The sequence below is a fragment of the Astyanax mexicanus genome, chromosome 23 (assembly GCF_023375975.1).
Source record: "Astyanax mexicanus isolate ESR-SI-001 chromosome 23, AstMex3_surface, whole genome shotgun sequence".
Taxonomy (NCBI): domain Eukaryota; kingdom Metazoa; phylum Chordata; class Actinopteri; order Characiformes; family Acestrorhamphidae; genus Astyanax; species Astyanax mexicanus.
In genome coordinates, this window is record NC_064430.1 from 20,668,977 (window position 1) to 20,674,976 (window position 6,000).

A 6,000-nucleotide genomic window follows, 5' to 3' on the forward strand; every position below is an offset into this window, starting at 1 on the left:
TACACAGCTTCTTCAGCCTGCTGCCATCAGGGAGGAGACTGCGGAGTCTAGGGGCGAGGACCAGCAGACTGCGAGACAGCCCCATCCATCAGGCTGTGAGGATGCTGAACTCTCTTCCTGCTCTACCCCCCATCCCAATCCTGCCCCCAGCACACACTCACTCAGCATCCTGACCCCCCCCCACTAATAAAGTACTGAAACTCTGCACTACAATGCACAAAGTACTGGTCCCTTCCAAACGGACTTGCACTACACAACACCTGCACTACTGATATACTTGCACTGTCAATACGCACTTTAATTCCACTTAATTAAACTGTGAACTTTAAGGACTTACGCACCCATTCACTTTACCAGCCTTAAGCTATATACCATATACCGTATTTGCACTACTGTTATTTACTATTTTTACTGTCATTCCATCTCAATCACCATCAATATTGCACTATTTTCTTACGTATGTTTATTGTGTCTTGCTGTATTGAACATATAGTGTCTCCAACTCTTTTATATTATAATTATATATCTATCTTTACTTCTTTACTTATATTTATATATCTATTCCTCCCCCACACCACTGCACCTTGTTTTTGTCTCGTGTATGTCTATTTGTGTCCCTGCTGTATTGTACACATAGTGTCTCCCATTCTCCTTTATTATATCTATTATCTGTACTTGCTGTAAAATTGGGAAGGAGAGTAACGTAATTTCAATTCTCTGTATGTCCTGTACACATGCAGTATTGACAATAAAACTACTTGACTTGACTTGACTTGATTTCAGTTCATTCTATTAGACCGGACAATTTCAATTCATACTGGATTATAATCTCACTTCAGTTCATTCTATTAGACCGGACAATTTCAATTCATACTGGATTATAATCTCACTTCAGTTCATTCTATTAGACCGGACAATTTCAATTCATACTGGATTATAATCTCACTTCAGTTCATTCTGCTGGACTGGACAATTTCAATTCATACTGGATTATAATCTCACTTCAGTTCATTTTGTTAGACTGGACAATTTCAATTCATACTGGATCATAATCTCACTTCAGTTCATTTTGTTAGACTGGACAATTTCAATTCATACTGGATTATAATCTCACTTCAGTTCATTTTGTTAGACTGGACAATTTCAATTCATACTGGATTATAATTTCACTTCAGTTCATTTTGTTAGACTGGACAATTTAAATCCATACTGGATTATAATCTCACTTCAGTTCATTTTGTTAGACTGGACAATTTCAATTCATAATGGATTATAATCTCACTTCAGGTTATTCTGAAAGGACAACCTTTTAGATTTTATAATTGATCATCCAGTGTTTGAAAATAATAATCTTAAAACAGCACACCCCCACCACAGCTAGCCCCGCCCCCTTACAGTTTTAAATTTAGCACATTCGAACACTTTCTGGCCTGCACATTCAGGCCATTATATTCTGTTAAGTGGGAAGTACGTCTCTCTTCTAGCTAATTAAGAGTTTTCCAGCTCCAATTTGTTCAGTAACAAAGCCGGTCATGTCCTCTATTGTAAGACCACTCGAGTGCCGTTCACCCACCCCCTCACTCGCTCTTTCATGCTGGCTTTAAACACAATCACAGGCTTAAAATACACCCCGATCCCTTCCCTCTCCAAAGCTCTCGGAATATTACATAAATGATGAAGGGAAAGCTTCATTTGCAGACTCTCTTATTCCGTGCGTTTCCGATCCGTTCCCGTGAAAAATCCTTTCGGCTTCTTTTGTCGACTTCAAAAGAGCCTAAATATATTCATTTCACTCTCAACTCAAACGCTCCAACTAATCCAGGCTGAGAAGAGATATCCCCCCTCTTTACTCCCACCCGGCAGAACATGTGACCATGGGACCGGGCCAGAACATGGTCGAGTGAAACGGCGTGCTGTTGAGCTTTTACATGTAGAGAAAAGGAGTTACAGCGTTCCCCACGGACAGAAGAGGGCGAGTCTAGAGTTTCCAGACGTGGTAATGAAGATGTCCTGCTGCGAAACTGAGTTGCCATGGAAAATGGGCGGGTCGAGAGGATACTGCTGTAAATCCAATCCTGTTCCAATATTTCACTCACACAATAGAGAGAGAGAGGGAGAGGTAAAAGGTAAAAGTTGCCCAAATCCAATATTTTATGTCGTATGTGAAACAGGTGTGTAATTTGCGTGGCTTGGTGGAAGGCAAAAACATACAGAATCGGACGTTCTCAATTACAGTTTGGACCATTTTAATATGTGGTGTAGACATCTGATACATACCCGATTGGCGTCAGTGGAACTCTATCTGAACAGCCAACAATTTTTATGTCAAGGAAAAGGGAAAAAAAAAGCTTTAAGAAGAGGGGAATACTGGGCGTGAGAAAAGAGGAAATGGGTAACAGGAGTGAATAAGGGTTCCAGTGGTTAACAAAATAATACATCCCATAAATATTTGGACTTATGTCTTTGTTCCATAAATATTAGATTGCTCGCATCCCAACCAGTCTGTGTTTCTAATGAATTGTCCAAACACAGCCAAAAGACATGATTGTAGCATCAGAGGAAATTAAAATGCTCAATATCTAAATTTATAGAAGCAAGGACCTGAAACATATCAGTGTTTGTGACCTGAAAAATGTGCCCTTTTATGCCTATAATAAACACTGGAACAGGCAGATTGGAGGGATAAACCAGATTAACTCCAAACTAAATTTTGGCAGAAAAATGCATAAAAAAGTGATTTAACTCGACCTGCTTTCAGCAGAATCATCTTTATATACGTTTACAGTCTTTACAGTCTTTATGGCTGTGTTCTTTACACTAAGCAGGGCAAGCAGTGCCCCCCTAATAAAGTCTGAATCCTCCATGCCACAAATAACGTCCACCATACTGAGAGTGCAAACTCACCAGACAGTTCTAGGAGAGCAGACCATAAAAAATGCTTAGAGCTTTGGAATATGTTCATAGAATGTTGAAATAATCTGTATGGACAATGGTTTCCGGTCATTGGTCATCCATGATGCCAACTGATAAAACAACGACCATTGCTTTATATAGGCTGGATATATTTTTTTATTATTATTATGGGGAGAAACTTGCAAAAAAGGAAGAAAAAAAGAGACAAGAGACAGAGTGGGAGAAGAGAGGGAAAAGGAGAAAGGCACAGAGACAAACAGAGAGACCCAACAAAAAGACACAGAGAAAAAAATAGAAGCTTTTCTCTCTGTTTCTCTTTGTGGGAAAGAGAGAAAGATTGAGAGAGACCAACAAGAAGACAGAGTAAAAGACAGATGGAAAGACAGAGAGAAGCAGACAGACAGAAAGACAGACAGAGAGAGACCAACAGATATACAGAAAGAGAGAGACAGACAGAAAGACAGAGAGTCAGACAGAGCCAGACACAGAGACAGACAGAGAGAGAAACACAGACAAAAAGACAGAGAAACAAACAGAAAGATAGAGAGACAGACAGAAATAAAGAGAGACAGACAGACAGAAAGAAAGAGAGAAAAAGACACAGAAACCAACAGAAAAATGGAGCGAGAAAGACAGATAGACAGACAGAAGACAGAGAGAAAGAGACATAGAGACCAACAGAGAATCAGAGAGGGAGACAGACAAAAAGACAGAGATAAAGGGACATAGAGACAGACAGAGAGACCCAACAAAAAGACAGAGAGAAAATATTAGAAGCTTTTCTGTCTGTTTCTCTCTGTGAGAGAGACACAGGCAGAAAAAAAACAGAGAGAGACAGACAGAAAGACAGAGAGAAAAAGACATAGAAACTGACAGAAAAATGGAGAGAGAAAGAGACTTTTCTGTCTGTTTCTCTCTGTGAGTGAGATAGACAGAAAGGGCAGAAAGAGACAGACAGAAAGACAGAGAGAAAGAGACAGGGAGACCGACAGAGAAACAGAGAGAGACAGACAGAAAGACAGAGACAAAGGGACATAGAGAAAGAGACCTAGACACCGACAGAGAAACAGAAAAATAAAGAGAGAGACAGACAGAAAAAAGACAGAAGCCATTCTGTCTGTTTCTCTCTGAGTGAGAGAGACAGGCAGAAAAAAAAACAGAGAGAGACAGAATAGGCAGAGAAAGACAGACAGAAAGACAGAGAGAAAGAGACATGGAGACTGACAGAGAAACAGAGAAAGACAGAAACAAAGGGACATAGAGACAGACAGAAAAAAGACAGAAGCCATTCTGTCTGTTTCTCTCTGTAAGTGAGAGAGACAGGCAGATAAAAAAAGAAAGAGACAGAAAGGCAGAGAGAGACAGAAAGATTGAGAGACCAACAAGAAGACAGAATAGAAGACAGACAGAAAGACAGAGAGACAGACAGAAATACAGAGAGAGACATACAGAAAGACATTGAAACCGACAGAAAATGGAGAGAGAAAGACAGAGAGAAAGACAGAAGACAAAGAGAGAAAGACAGAAAGAAAGAGAGAGACAGACAGCCAGCAGGAGAGCTGTACTCGGCACGGGGAGAGCTTCTCTTGCTTAAATCCAAAACTATATCATCTCTCCAAATGTCAGCAGCTCAGAAAGCGCGAGAGCGGCTTTCACTTCACACTCATAACCCACCATAACACACTCTTACACACACATTCTATTACAGCCTGCGCTTTAGGCTCGGCTGACGCTACGCTGCTGTAGCGGGTCAGCGACGGATACGGGTCTTCACAACCATCATTCTTCTTCTTCACACCAGGAAACTTTCACTTTTAGTTGAAAAGGAGAGCTGTAAAACCACATTTCACTCTCGTACACTCGCAATTTCATTATACAACTTTCTGGCCTTGTCCCTGCTTGGGGATGCTGTGAACACCCTCAGCCTCAGTCCTTCCAAACAACTCAATTTTGGTTTCAGTATGTTTAGCCAGTACTGCTGTGGAACATCCAGGTGCTTATTTGCAAACTTAAAACGTGCAGCAATGGGGTTTTTTTTTGACAGCAGTAGCTTCCTCCGTGGTGTACTCCCATGAACTCCATGCTTGTTTAATGTTTTCCTTATTGTAGATTTGTCAACAAAAATGTTAGCATGTGCCAGAGATTTCCGTAAGTCTTGATTTGACACTCTAGGATTCTTCTTCACCTCATTGATCATTCTGTGCTGGGCTCTAGCAGTCATCTTTACAGGACGACCACACTTATGGAAGGTAGCAACAGCGAACACACAAACATCAGATACTTTTGTAACCCCTTCCAGCTTTATGAGAGCCAATAATTCTTGAAAGTAGGTCTTCTGAGAACTCTTTTTTGCGAGGCATGATTCCCAAGTATCCCAAAGGGTTCACATACTTTTTCTTCCAACTGTATGTACAGGGGTTGGAGAGTGAAACTGAAACACCTGTCATTTTAGTGTGAGAGGTTTCAAGGTCACAGCCTGGTGGTCAATCTTCATTAAGTGCACATTGCACCAGTAAGAGTAGAGTTCCATTATCAGGGTAAGAGCACAGTTCTGCTCAAAATATTGCAATGCACACAACATTATGGGTGACGTACCAGAGTTCAAAAGAGGACAAATTATTGGTGCACGTCTTGCTGGAGCATCTGTGACCAAGACAGCAAGTCTTTGTGATGTATCAAGAGCCACGGTATCCAGGGTAATGTCAGCATACCACCAAGAAGGACCAACCACATCCAACAGGATTAACTGTGGACGCTGTAAGAGGAAGCTGTCTGAAAGGGATGTTCGGGTGCTAACTCGGATTGTATCCAAAAAACATAAAACCACGGCTGCCCAAATCACGGCAGAATTCAATGTGCACCTCAACTCTCCTGTTTCCACCAGAACTGTCCATCGCCAAATTAAATTATTGTGGTCTAAAACCAGGTGTTTCAGTTTCATTGTCCAACCCCTGTACCTACAGTTAACAACCCAGAACTAGAAAAGAAAAAAAAGAAAAAATAAACAAATTAGAAGTCAATGTTTGACACATCATTCCGTATCTCTGCAGTCTTCAGTGTGACTTTCTTGTAAGATATTGATTTCAT